The sequence below is a fragment of the Podarcis muralis genome, chromosome 13 (genome assembly GCF_964188315.1).
Source record: "Podarcis muralis chromosome 13, rPodMur119.hap1.1, whole genome shotgun sequence".
Lineage (NCBI taxonomy): Eukaryota > Metazoa > Chordata > Lepidosauria > Squamata > Lacertidae > Podarcis > Podarcis muralis.
The window spans coordinates 29530811-29544287 of NC_135667.1; the positions used below are offsets into that span (position 1 = coordinate 29530811).

Consider the following 13477-nt stretch of genomic DNA (forward strand, 5'->3'; position numbering starts at 1 on the left):
AGGGAATTGCTCCTTCCAGCGAGAGGACGTGGTTTGGAGCCCACTTCCAGCGTGACTTAGTGGCCTGTGGACAGAATTATGGGATTGGGAGGTTAGGGTTCACATCTCTGCACAGCTGCAGGCCCAGGTCACTGTCCCTCTTCCTCCTAGGCTATCCTATTTATCTCTGTTTGTGTGTTTGCGCCATGAGCTGTGTTTGTATTGAATCACTGAGGCGGAGATGTGATTGTGTTTGAGTGTGTTAGATAACACAGACTCATAACAAGGTTGATATGAGGATAAAACGGAATAATCCCCCGTGAGCCACCCAGAAGACCTTGGTGGAAGGGCAGGGTACGAATGCAGATAATAAATAACATTTGCAGCCATCCTCCCCTTTCATCACGTAGGAAAGCCTCTGTTCCTGTTTTATGCATATTTTGTATTTCTTGATTGAAAAATAAAAAGTACACAAGGGCAAGTGTGCAGAGTAAGATAAGACTTCTTTTTGTGTGTGTGTGTGTGTCTTACCTTACTCTGTTCCTGTTTTATAAATGAAGAACTGGGGCACAGCTAAGGATCAGCTTCACTATAATGCAGGGACGAGGAATCTGTTCTTGGCATCTGCCTGTCTTGAGAGACAGTGGAGTGCCTCCTCTCTGAGGCACAAGCCCTCCAGATTTTGTGGGTCTCCAACCCTAACAACTCCAGCCAGTATGGCCAATAATTGGGGCTAAAGGGAGTTACAGTGGTACCTCAGGTTACGTACGCTTCAGGTCACATACGCTTCAGGTTACAGACTCCGCTAACCCAGAAATTGTGCTTCAGGTTAAGAACTTTGCTTCAGGATGAGAACAGAAATTGTGCTCCGGCGGCGCGGCAGCAACAGGAGGCCCCATTAGCTAAAGCGGTCTTCAGGTTAAGAACAGTTTCAGGTTAAGTACAGAGCTCCAGAACGAATTAAGTACTTAACCCAAGGTACCACTGTATAGTCCAGCAACATATGGAAGGATACAGGTGAGCCTTTGGCCAAGGTGGAGCCTGAGCTCAGGTTCCTTCAGGAACCAAGCCCATCAGACTAACCACTGTCTCTCATGCTTACACTGAGAGATCAGTCCATGCGCTGTTTCCTGCCCCACTGCAAAGTTGAGAAGATGGGGGTTTAATCTCGGAAGTGGCTTCGCTCTGCTCCTACGTCCGCATGTCTTGTGTTGAGAACCCTTGCACTGTAGTTGCTCTGTCTTTAAGGGCAGTTCCATGCTTGAAAAGGCCCATCCTTCCGATTCCAGGTTGGTGCCACGCCATAGAAGAAACGGAGGCCCTCCATGGCTCCGTTCTGCCCTTCCAAGTCCCTTTTATTTCCAACCACCATTTTCAAAACTTCGATGTGGATAGGCTCGCCTGGAGCCGAGAGCAAACTGGAGCAAATGTGCGTGCGTGCACACCAAGAGAATAACAGGAGCACACACACACAAAGAAACCCAAGGAGCAGGAAAACACACACACACACACACACACACACACACACAAAATGAGGAATGTGCAAACAGAGGAACATATGTCTGGATAAGAACATATAGCTGAAAAGCCACACCCTCGAGCAGCTTGCAAAGCAGCTAAGCGGAGAATGGCAGCCACAATAAAATGCAGAATCCAACACGCTCAAACATAGTCACATTTCTGCCGTGATGATTCAACACAAAGTAAATACATGGCTAATGTTGTATCTCCACACACACACACACACACACACACACACACACACACACACACACGAAAGCTCTACACTGCTGTATCCCTTTCCTTTAAACACTGAGGGCACAGGACAAGAGAAAATGCAGATGCACAGAATAACTGTGTGTGTGTGTGTGTGTGTGTGTGTGTGTGTGTGTGTGGTGATGGAGGGGGGGGGAAGAGAGGCAGGAAAGAGGAATTTAAGGGCCAATATCCGGCTGCTGCTTACCATCAATGTCTGAAATTCCTAGCTGGCTTTTCTCTCCCCTCCCGCCCCCCACCTTTTTCTCAAAAGACACTCCCTCCCTCCCTCCCTCCCCCTGTTGTTTTCCAAAGGGACTTGGCCACATCCATCGCACAACCTGGTCTACCTGTATTTCAAGCAAACCTGACATCCACTGGGCTCCTGCAGCTCAGTGGCTTCCTGGGGTGTTCCCTGTGAGCAATATTTTGCCTTCAATCCGCATGGGGGCTCATTAAAGCTTTTAGGAGTTACTTTGTGAGTAGCTGCTCTTCCCCCCCCCCCACACCTTGGGGACCCCCCCCCCCCATCAGTGCGTCCGCCTTTCACTTGGTTGGGGAGTTCTCTTTCCTCCCCACATTTCTTCAGATTTTGGTTTGTTTCCTGGGTTGTTAAGTCTCTTCTCTCCGCTGCTTGTAATGTCCTTCTTACCTTCTCCTGGAGGACCAGGAGGGTTTCCCCCCTCTTGGGGATAATTTGCTTTGCTGTTTCCATGCCCTGGCACCCCCGCCTGCTGTTTGTTTTGGAATGGGGGAAAAAACCACATACAACGAAAACAGCTTTCAGAACCTCCGGTATTATAAGGTGTTTGTGTCCGAATACGTTCTAGGGGTGCCCATGTAGAATGTCAGGCTTGTCGAGGTGTGTTGTGTTGATACCTTCATCCCCAGCCCTCCCTCCAAAACCCAGCTGGCTGCTTCCTTTTGGAAATCTGCATGCTTGGCTTTCATCCTTTTTCTTTTCTGGTTCCTGCCTTCTGGAGGGGGGGGGGGGGAAGGATGGGATCGGCAGCAGGGGAGAGCTGCAGAACCGGAAGTCAGGGATGTCTGCAAAGAGGTTATTTATAGCTGAGGCTGGCTTTCCTGGAGCTTTGAGTGGCGCAGAAGGGAAATCTCTGGCAATTCCGTATGGCTCGCAAGGGAAATCCTTTTGGCGTAGATTTAAATGGGAGAGGGCGTTCTACATCACCAAAAGAGGCGGCGGGCTGCTTCGGAAGCCTTGCGGACTTATTTTCCAGGCTGGCCCTGGTTTTCCTTTTCTTTTCTCCACCCCCCCTTTTTTTTTGTTTGCAAGAGGGCACCTTGTGTTTAAAAGCACGTCCACCAAGAGCTAGAAAATATGCCAGATTTTTAAAGAGACAGCACCCATTTTCCCCTGCGTACAGGCAGTTTAAGACTCCGGGGTTTTTACCAGACCAGTTCATCACCCCAACATTTGAATATGAAAGACATTTATTTATGCAGTTCCACATAACTTTATAGACCACAACCACACATACGCCATAGCCCCACAGGTACAGATGAGTTCAGATGAGGCCATGGTCCAGAGTTTACAGACATGCAGCTTTTGCCATCCTCCCTACCCACCACTTCATACATGTTCGCAGCTCAGTGGGAAGCCCCCCCCCCCCATTAGATCTGGATATCCTAGAAATAGAACCGTGCCTAGAATGAGCAAAACAGTCCCAGAAGGTAGCCCAAGTCTTACTTCAAGGAGACAAGAATTCCGCAACTGAAATAAGCTTTGTGCTTTAAGCAGATTTGGCATAATGCATTTACAGAGATGAAATTGCGAGGCATGAACCAATCATCAATAGTGCTGGAAGGCATGGAGATATAGGGCTGTTGTAATGTCAGTAATAGGGCAAAGGAAGTGCACAGGTAACCAAAGCATAAATTCTTGGATAGCTTAGTTGGTTAGAGCGTGGTGCTGATAACGCCAAGGTTGCAGGTTCGATCCCTGTATGGGACAGCTACATATTCCTGCATTGCAGGGGGTTGGACTAGATGAATCACAGGGTCCCTTTCAACTCTGAGTCTATGATTCTTTCAGCCCCGTGTTCTGAAATTTTACTGCACATCTTCAAACTTATTTCCAAAGTCATGAGGACTAGAATTTAGTTGTGTTAAATCTGGTCCCATACCTCAGGTTCTATAATTTATGCGGTTTTTTTGAGTAAGCCCATGTCTTCGATGGTGAAATAAAACACATTGACTACAGTTACAGTTCAGATTTTGAAGATATGGGTTCAAATCCTTTCTCAGATACAGACTTGCTGCGCTCTTGCTAGTAACTTGGTCTGTAAGGAGGGAGTCAGATAATCATCTTTTCCCAAAGGGCGTTAATTTTTGTGGTTACTGAGGGGTTGGGACTAAATGGAATTAGTTTGTCTGTCTAACAAGCAATTGATTCTCCAGCCAGCACTTACTGGGTGAGCTGTGACAATATGACCAGGAGTCTTGAACTGAAATCATAGCTGAGCTATGAAAGCAAAGAGAGAGCGATGACATATCATCAGTGGTAGAATTGGGCAGAGTCAAACAACTATGGAGTTTCAAGGGAAGATTATGGAGTTCTGGCAAAATGTTTCATTTGCATTCCTCATAAGGTATAATTATCTCAGCCTCAGTTCCTTCAGCCATAAAAAATGGGCACATTAAATAACCACTTCATAGGATTGTTGTGAGAGATGGACTAAGATAAAAACTGCAAATGGAAATTGTAATAGGAGTAAACCCTGTTCCTTTCAGCAGAATTGACTTATGCATAATGACATAATAATAATAATAATAATAATAATAATAATAATAATAATAATAATAATAATGCTGCTGCAGTGGATCCTCTAGTTACGTACCGCTCTGGATATGTAACTTTCAGGTTATGAACGCGGCAAACCCAGAAGTGTATACTTCCAGGTTTCGCTGCACACGCATTCGCAGAATCACTCAATCATGCCGCGTGCATGCGCAGAAGCGGCGTCTCTGCCTACGGACTTTTCGGGTTGCAAAATTTAATTCGTATCCAGAAGATCCACTGTAGTGGTAGTAATAATAATAATAATAATAATAATAATTTATTTAATTCTTTTTATCACCTGTTTTTTAGAAACAGCACAATATAAGCCACAATAATACAAAATTAAAGATCAACTACCAAGGAAATAAATAGCCTTAAAAAAAGAAAGAAATGTATGCAGGATAATACCTTACTAGCTATGTGTGGCTATTACAATGCAGGGATCAAAGACTGACCTAGTTCACATGTCACAGCAAACCATAGTAAATGGTTTGCTGTGAATGTAGTGATTGCTCCCACTCCTTTCCTGATGGAAGTGGGATCAACAAACCACAATTCCTGGCTTATTGTTCTGTCCAAACCAGATATGGTTGCCTTTTGACTGTAGGTTTGAACATGTGGCAATTGTTTTCAAGGCCAATCTAGCTCAGCTAATTGATTTTTATCAGTGTGGGAAACCTCCAAAGCATATTTGAGAGGGCGCCATGTAAGTCTGAGAAAAATTAAAACATGATACTATTATAGATTTTAAAAAAAAAAAGCTGTCCAACACAGATATAAAAGAAGAAGAAATATAGTTGGGCAAATAAACTTTACATCAAGTTGTAGAATGTTATTATAATTTATTACAGCAGGTAAATTGTTCTATTGAGGATATAGATGAACTTTTGAGTAAAACGGAATTGCCAGAAATATGAGAAGATGATAAACAAGAACTGGATCTTCCAGTTTCTGAACAAGAAGCAATTGAAGCTGTTAAGATGTTGAAAATTAATAAGGCACCAGATCTTGCGTCACTTCAGAATAACGCAGAAAGATTTATAATATATTAGCCTGCCAATTAACTGATGTTTTCCCAGAATATACTACAAAGGACAGGATATTGAACACATGGTAGAGTTTGTGTTTTTCTTAATTCTGGGGGAAAACCTTAATCAGATGAGTCACGTCAACTTACATCCTTGCTCAATATCATACAGTGGTTTAGTGGTACGTTTTGAAGTGCAGGAACTCATGGTGTCAACTCCCATAGCTACACCCCTAAGGAGAGTCCAATTATTCAGCCTCGGGAGAGTTGGGTGATCTCAGGACACTCACTGTCTGAGCCTCACATACCTAACAATGGGATCATATGCAAGGCCAGACCCGTCCTCCAATTCCCCAAGCTTACAGCACTGTCAAATACTGCTCCAGTAGATGATGTCATTGCTCCTCATGTGAAAAAAACAACTGGAGTTGTGCTCCTCCTCATTCCTGCTCCACTACACCACTGTTGATTTTATAAAATGTTGATGTCCATGTTAAAACTGCTCGGTGGATTTATATCTTAAGTATAGACATAGAAACCAATCAGGCTTTTTGAAGGGGAGGAAACTAGCCCATAGCAAAAGGTTTTGAACATTATTATTTACAGATGGCAATAACAATAAAGCTGCGTTACATTTCACTGGTGCTGAGAAAAGGCCTTGGATAAGGTGGAATGGACATTTTTATCCAGGGCCTTAGTCTTAGTTGGCATCAGACCATATACAAGTAAAGGAATCCATCTGATTTGCAAGGTACCCACTGCAAAAGTTATACCATCAGACAAAATCACATTACCATACAGGACTAAGGAGGCCCTTCCATAGTCTTCACTCTTAACTCTAGTAATAGAGGGGGCTCCCTGGTGCAGCTTTTAGCAGGACAGTTGGGTTGCAAGTCAACCAAAGACAGGTTAAAATAACATAATTTGCAGAAATGGTTTGTGCTAGGAATAGCCTGTCCTCCAGTCATGGCAGATTGCCAGAAAGCTTGGCCATGTGGTCAGGGATGATGGGAGCTGTAGTCCAGTATATCTGGAAAGTACCATATAGGCTACCCCTGTTGTTTATGTAAAAAGCAAGGCAAGAGTCCCTTCCACTTCTAGTGGTTTTCACATGGTCTGGCAGTTCCCATACAGTGGTACCTCTGGTTACGAACTTAATTCGTTCTAGAGGTCCGTTCTTAACCTGAAACCATTCTTAACCTGAGGTACCACTTTAGCTAATGGGGCCTTCCGCTACCGCCGCACTGCCAGCACACGATTTCTGTTCTCATCCTGGTGCAAAGTTCTTAACCCGAGATACTACTTCCGGGTTAGTGGAGTCTGTAACCCGAAGTGTTTGTAACCCGAGGTACCACTTGTACTGACAATCATTTATCACAGTCCAGAGTTGCAGGAGAGTGCTGGGCTTTATCTCACTGCACCAGAATGCTCCCAAGAATATTGGCTCTGGCAATTTGTGCTCTTGTCCCAGAATTCTCTGCCATGATAGGAATTCCTCTGCAGGCAAATCCAGGTGGAAAGGTCCCCGTTGGGCTGAAAGTAGAAAGTTTGCAAATGGCAGGAAGTCCTTCCTAGCAGCATCCTATCCCTCAAGGCCATCTTCTGTAACCTAAAACAAATCCTCACTTTGATAACAAACAAAGCTCATTGTCTCTGGAGTTAATTTTTTGCTCTTATCCTCCTGCGGTTTGACTAGATCAGTGGCCAAGGTGGTTTGTTTTAATAACTTGAAGACTTCAGAAAGTTTTGGGGGTGAGAACGTGAGCTTCAGTTAGTGTTCCCAACCCCTTCCGCCTCCATGAAATGTTTTAACTACCATACTTGAGGACTGGTGTGGGAAGCAAAAGGGAATTCTCCCCAGCAGCTTTGAAGTAATTAAGGACTTTGGGGTGGGTGGGTGATCTTTTAGCTGTTTTCTTGCAAAGGGAGGGTCTGTGAGAAATGGTCAGTAGGGGTGTGATAGATTATGGGGTTTTTAAATCAAAGTTAGGAGGGCTTCTGCGGAGGTGGGGGTGGCAAGAAGGCTGGGCAAACTTGGGTGCCCTCCAGGCGTGGGGTGGCAGTTGTCCCCTGCAGCTGCACCCAGATTTTCAGCTTTCCATTGCTAAGTGAAGTCAAATATAAAATGCACATTTAAAACAACATATTGCTCTCATGTTTCTGTGATAAAGTGGCCTGCTCCTACATTTCAGTGTTTTACTTCACTTCTCATGCCACAAAAATAAATCAGATTTTTTTTAAAAAAATCCTGTGGTCACCAGTGCTGGCAGGTAGGACTGGAAGGGTACAGTTGACTAGAGTGTAACAAAACAAAACCTTGTTCTAACTATTAAACAGGTAACGCTTGGCCTTGAGTTGTACCACTTCAGGCTTCAGGTATGGGAGCTCCCATTCCCTAGTAGCGTTCCATGAAAAGGATTCCCCGCATGTAGAAAAGTAGTCTGTCAGTCTAGGCTAGAAACCTTCTGACTGAAATCCTGGCCCTGTTCAGGCATTTACATGAGTGCGCATGGGCTAAAGGTCCTCAATACGCCTGTGTGTGTCTGTTTCAGAGTTTCCCTGCATTGAGGGGGAAGCTCTGGCAGGCACATACTAAGCAAAATGCACTTCGAATCTCCTTTCGGATCTTCACTCTCAAAGCAGGAAAGTCTGACGCAGAGCCAGCGTTCATGGGGATGTTGTGGGTGGGCACCCCACACACATTCACCCCAGATGCCATCTTGAAATGATTCAGATCACACAGATTTATCGCCACAGTAAGAACTAAAGGCTGAGAGTCAAATCCCCCCCCCCCCCCCGCTTTTGGGTCATGGCTCCACTAGGCCTTCAGGAAGTAAACACTAGTTCACAAGGTTCATGCGAAGATGAAAAGAAACAACACACATGTTGCTCTGAGAGGAACTCTTTTGGTAGGAGGCTGGTATGCAAGACGCAGCCAGGTTGCAAAGGGAAGGGCCTTCTGGGTCTGTCTAGCTTGCCTGCGAAATCTGGAGAACTTCTTACATCTGAAACACTCCTGACCATTCCTTCCCTCTGCAAGTGTTTTGCTCCAGCACTGGATTACTTTTATATATTTTTCACTTCACAGTTTTGCCTTAAGTCTGTTCCACCTTGCCCCAAGCAATTTAAACCTATGGCTGCTTGGTCAAATGCCAGTGTGAAAGCTGGATGGTTGTTCCATCCTCTCTATTGAAATCTAGAGCTGTTGTGGCCGCTTGTATGTGTGTTAGGTTTTTTGGGGGGGTGGGGGCTACTCTACAATTATGTATGAACATGTAGGGGGACATTCTGGCGGTTCCCTCACTGTGAGAATTGAAGTTACAGGGAACCAGGCAGAAGAGGGCCTTCTCAGTAGTGGCACCCTCCCTGTGGAAGACATCTGAAGGCAGCCCTGTATAGGAAAGTTATTAATGTTTGTTTTATTATGTTTTTGTATATGCTGGAAGCTCCCCAAAGTGGCTGGGGGGGTGTAACCCAATTAGATGGGCGGGGTACAAATAATAACATTATCATTGTCATCGTCATCTAGCCGTAGAAACTATTTTAACTTCAGGAGAAACAAACAGCAGCCCCTAGTTTGAATGTAATGGGAAGCCAAGGCTTTTTCATCTCACTCATAGAATAGATTTGTAGATTAACAGAAGTTGGAAGGGACCCCAAAGGCCATCTGTCTATTCCAACTCCCAGCAACCCATGTTTTGCCCAACATGGGACTGGAACCCACAACACTGAGATTAATAGTTTCATGCTCTACCAAGTGAGCTAGCCTCTCTTAACGAGGGGAGAAGCAAAGTGGGAGTGATTGGACAGCATTTGACTTATTGCCATGTGCAAATGTAGCAATTGCCTGTGTATTTGCATACACACACACACACACACACACACACACAGTATTTTTGAATGTCCACAATCCACAGGTTCATTTCTGCATGTCGACAGTGTACCACCCAGTGCAATATGCTTCTCTGGGGTGAGCACCTTGACAGCTGCCTGCACTGAAATGCAAAAGTGAGGACTGCTCCGTTTTTCACATGCTTTTAGGTGGATGGTGACCAGGCGAAAAGTCCCCGCACCGTTTCATTACGAGGAAATTAAAAGCGCTATTTGTAAGGGAGCAAATTCTCTCTTTGGGACCTGTGGGCTGGCTATTAAAGAAAGGCAGCTTGTTTGCATGTTGGATGGCTCTGTGGGGAAGTGTGAGGAGGCGCTTCACCAAATTGATGGGATGTAATAAGGTTGCTGGTGTCTGCCCTCCACACCCCCTTAGGTGTGTGGTGGGAAATCTGGTGTGATGAAGCTTCATCAGTTTGGAAGCTGTTGGACAGCTGATTTAGAGCTTAGAGAGTAAGCAGTTCTAGAGGTATCCCCAAATCCTATCATCTTGTGAGTGTGCGTGTTTTGGGGAGGGTGGAGAGTTAATCACTTTTGCATTGGTCATATAGTAGCATAGTGGAACCCTCCTCTCTCTCTCTCTCTCTCTCTCTCTCTCTCTCTCTCTCTCATTTACTGTCTCCTCCAGGGGCGGAGGGAGGGGGGTACAGTGGGTGTGGGCTGCCCCAGGTGTCACCACTGGGGGGGGTGACAAAATGCTGGATGGCACTCACCATGGGGCCCGCAGCACACCGGAGCCACGCGCCTCTCCTGGGAGAGACGCAGTGGCTTGGGTGCACACAGGCTCCACACTGCCTCCCCCCCCCCCCCCCGGCTGTAGGGCGGCTGAGTGGGAGGAGACAGGTAGACTCCGGAGGCCTTGCGGTGGCCCCGACCCTATGGGTGGCTTGCCCCCGCCCCTGGGTACACCGCCCCAGGCGCCCGAGCGGCTTCCTCCGCCGCTGGTCTCCCCAATCCCCACTCCCCTGTTCAGGTTCATACCAATTGCCCTGGTTTGTTTTGTTTTTTACATTTTCAGCCCAGTTATAGCCATGCTTATGCAGAAGAAAGCAAAACTTAGTTCAGTTAGGAATGACTCCCAAGTTTAGGATTTGAGGCGTTAGACTGCTATCCTCTCTTGGTGGAAGTGTTCATTTTTAGATCTCCCTTGTTTCTAGCGCAGTATGTTTGCCAGAAGATTTTGAATTGGAATAATTTGCATGGGGCAGTTTGCATCAGAAAAACTGGGGAGGGGGGGGGGATTCTGATGCCCTGGACTGAGATACCTAATTTAGCATGTCTGCTTTACTTGTATTTAGTAAACAAAGCTTAACAGTTTTGAAACTGCCAAACTTGCCTAATATTGCATTAGCAAGTGGCATCTGTTCGCTGTTACTAATGAGCTTATGAAACAGGGGAGGAAATTCCATCCCACATTGGTGCATCTCTGGTTTGTTTGGGAATCTTTTGTGTAATTTATTGGTTTAAGAAAAGGACATATGTCGCTGGCTGAGCTTCTTATAAAATAGCAGTGTGTGCAATGAAATAACTGTTTCTTGAAATAATCAAGAAGTGCTATTTCTCTGTTTTAAGAACACTATTAAATGAAATGAGGTCCGTTTTAAATAAAGCTTCCCAATTCGGCTGTCCACCCAAATGGAAAATTAAAACCCTGGCAGCAGAAAGGTGTTCCATAGTTATGGAGCACCTGCCAAAGGTTTGGCCACATTCACACCATAGGTTTAAAGAAAAAAATTCCACTGTAAACAGTCAAGCCTTCCTTGAAAGAATTCTGGGAGCTGTCATTTGTTAAGGGTGCTGAGACCCCCATTCCCCTTACAGAGCTACTATTCCTAGAATGGTTCAACAGTCAGTCCCTCCTCACAGGGAATTGCAGCTCTTTGAGGGGAATAGGGGTCTTCCGACCCCTTAATAAACAATAGCTCCCAGAATTCTCTGAGGAAACCCACAACTGTTTACAGTGGTATCGTAGTGCTTTTAAGTGCATGGTGTGGGTGTCACCTTTCTAGTGTGGGGCATGCGTAGCTCTCCCCATATCATGGGCAGATGCTTAAATTGTGTCCTGGAAGTTCTTGAAAGTTGCTATGACTCTAGACCAGGGGTTTTCAGTAATGGCGACAAGCTTGCCTACCACTGCCTATCTTTCCCTGCTAGACTGGGTGTGCTCTATTTGTACAGGGCAGTGGTGAAGCTTAGTAGGCCTGGCCAGTGCATGGACAAGAACACTTGCCATAATCCTCTACTACTTGCATGTGCGCACAAGCTCTTTGGCAGATAAGTTGGTGTTGACAAGGTGCTCCGAAGCACTACTGAAAAGCAGTGATCTAGAGCAGTCTTCTCCATCCGTTGGCTAATCTGGCTGGGGACTCAAGATGGAAGAACTCTGCTATAGAGCACCAGCTTAATCACCTTCCACCCTCACCTTAGATCACTTTCTCACACTCCCATCCCAACCCACGTTCCAGGTTTATTGAGAGAATGGAGCACTGGGGTGACCGGTCCTTTAGGGGGAATGGCTGCAGCTTAGTGTTGGAGCACTGCCTTTGCATCAAGAAAGGCCCCAGGTTTGAGCCCCTGCATCTCCAGATAGGACAGACTCCTGTCTGCAACCCTGGAAACTGGTCTGAGTTGCCTATATACTGACCCAAGGTAGACCAGTGGTCTGACTATATAAGCCAATTTCCTATATCCCTATGAAAAAGCCAAAATGAGGATTTTGAGCTGCAGTTCAGGCATGCTCATTAAGCAAGCTTACAAACAAACAAGACAAATTATTTTTTTTATAAATACAACTGGTGTTGGGGGTGAGTTGCGGAGACATTGGTGATGATCCTTTACCACAGGGTAGATCCATTCATTTTTCAAAAGAGAGCATATGCTGTTGTTTTGTTTTGATTCTTGTTTTATGGCATTGCATGTCTTGTGTCTAAATGATTTTTTTTTAAAGTAAATTAAAAGAGAGGGCGGGTTGGCTGGAAGGCCCAGCTATAGACTTGGATGTTATCCCTGCCAAATCTGCAAGGGCCATCTGTACTTGCTCAGAGGCACTTGCTCCCAAGAATTTGAAGACCAAGCACTGAAAATAAATTCCAGGGCTGAGCCTTCTGCTGAAGACTCAAGCCCTAGCCAGGGCAGTACTTGATCCTGTGAAGGGTGGCTTATAAAGGCATGGAGTCCAAAGACCTTTCCTCTGCTTGTGTTATCTGCTAGCTGCTGTTTGTAGAAGAGAGCACTCTGTCTCTTTCCAGCCAGCGCAGGAATTCAAAGCATGCAGGGGCCCTTCGCTGCCGGAGATCTTATCTTCAGGAAGCTGCACACAGTCGTTGCCTCCCAGCCACGCCCTGAGATGTAGCTGACAGGAGCCCGAAAGGAGGAGAGAGAGAGAGAGAGAGACCCGGGAGCCCTGCCTTCCTAGAGACTGATCCAAAACACAAGGGCTTGGGTCATCTGCCTCTGGCTTTCCTTTCCTGACTCTCTTCGCCCTACTGCATTCTTTGGAAAGGAATTTTAGTGTCGTTCACAGGGGGAATGGGACACACAGAGCTGTCTTCCAAGTCCCACCTTTTGCTGCCGTGTTTCAGTCACAGCTCTTTAAACACAGAATGGAAGTCACAGTGTTTTGTTTTTAAATGGATGGCTTTTAATATATCCATTGCTTCTTGTTGTTTCTTGGTTTTACGAACTATTGCGAGGACTTCCGTTGAATAGCAAGATACAAATTCTCCTCGTAAGCATGTACAGTGGCACCTCAGGTTATGAACTTAATTCGTTCTGGAGGTCCTCTTAACCTGAGGTACCACTTTAGCTAATGGGGCCTCCCGCTGGCGCCGCCCTGTTCTGTTCTCACCCTGAAGCAAAGTTCTTAACCCAAGGTACTATTTCTGGGTTAGCAGAGTCTGTAACCTGAAGCGTCTGTAACCCAAGGTACCACTGTAAACAGGGCCCTGTCTTACAGAATTGTTGGGAGAGGAAATTGGAGGGTGGTACCTTGATTCCTTTTGGAAACAAAGTGTTTATCACTCTTA

The 13477-nt window shown here is 45.6% G+C and overlaps 1 protein-coding gene and 1 non-coding gene across 5 annotated transcripts in view; both read left to right on the top strand.

The window, feature by feature from the left end:
* The window catches only part of RARA (retinoic acid receptor alpha), a 201533-nt gene that overhangs the window by 150637 nt on the left and 37419 nt on the right, over positions 1–13477 (top strand). The window lies entirely within an intron of this gene.
* Positions 3637–3712, top strand: TRNAI-GAU (transfer RNA isoleucine (anticodon GAU)). Its single transcript has one exon. It is a non-coding gene; the product is annotated as a tRNA-Ile (tRNA).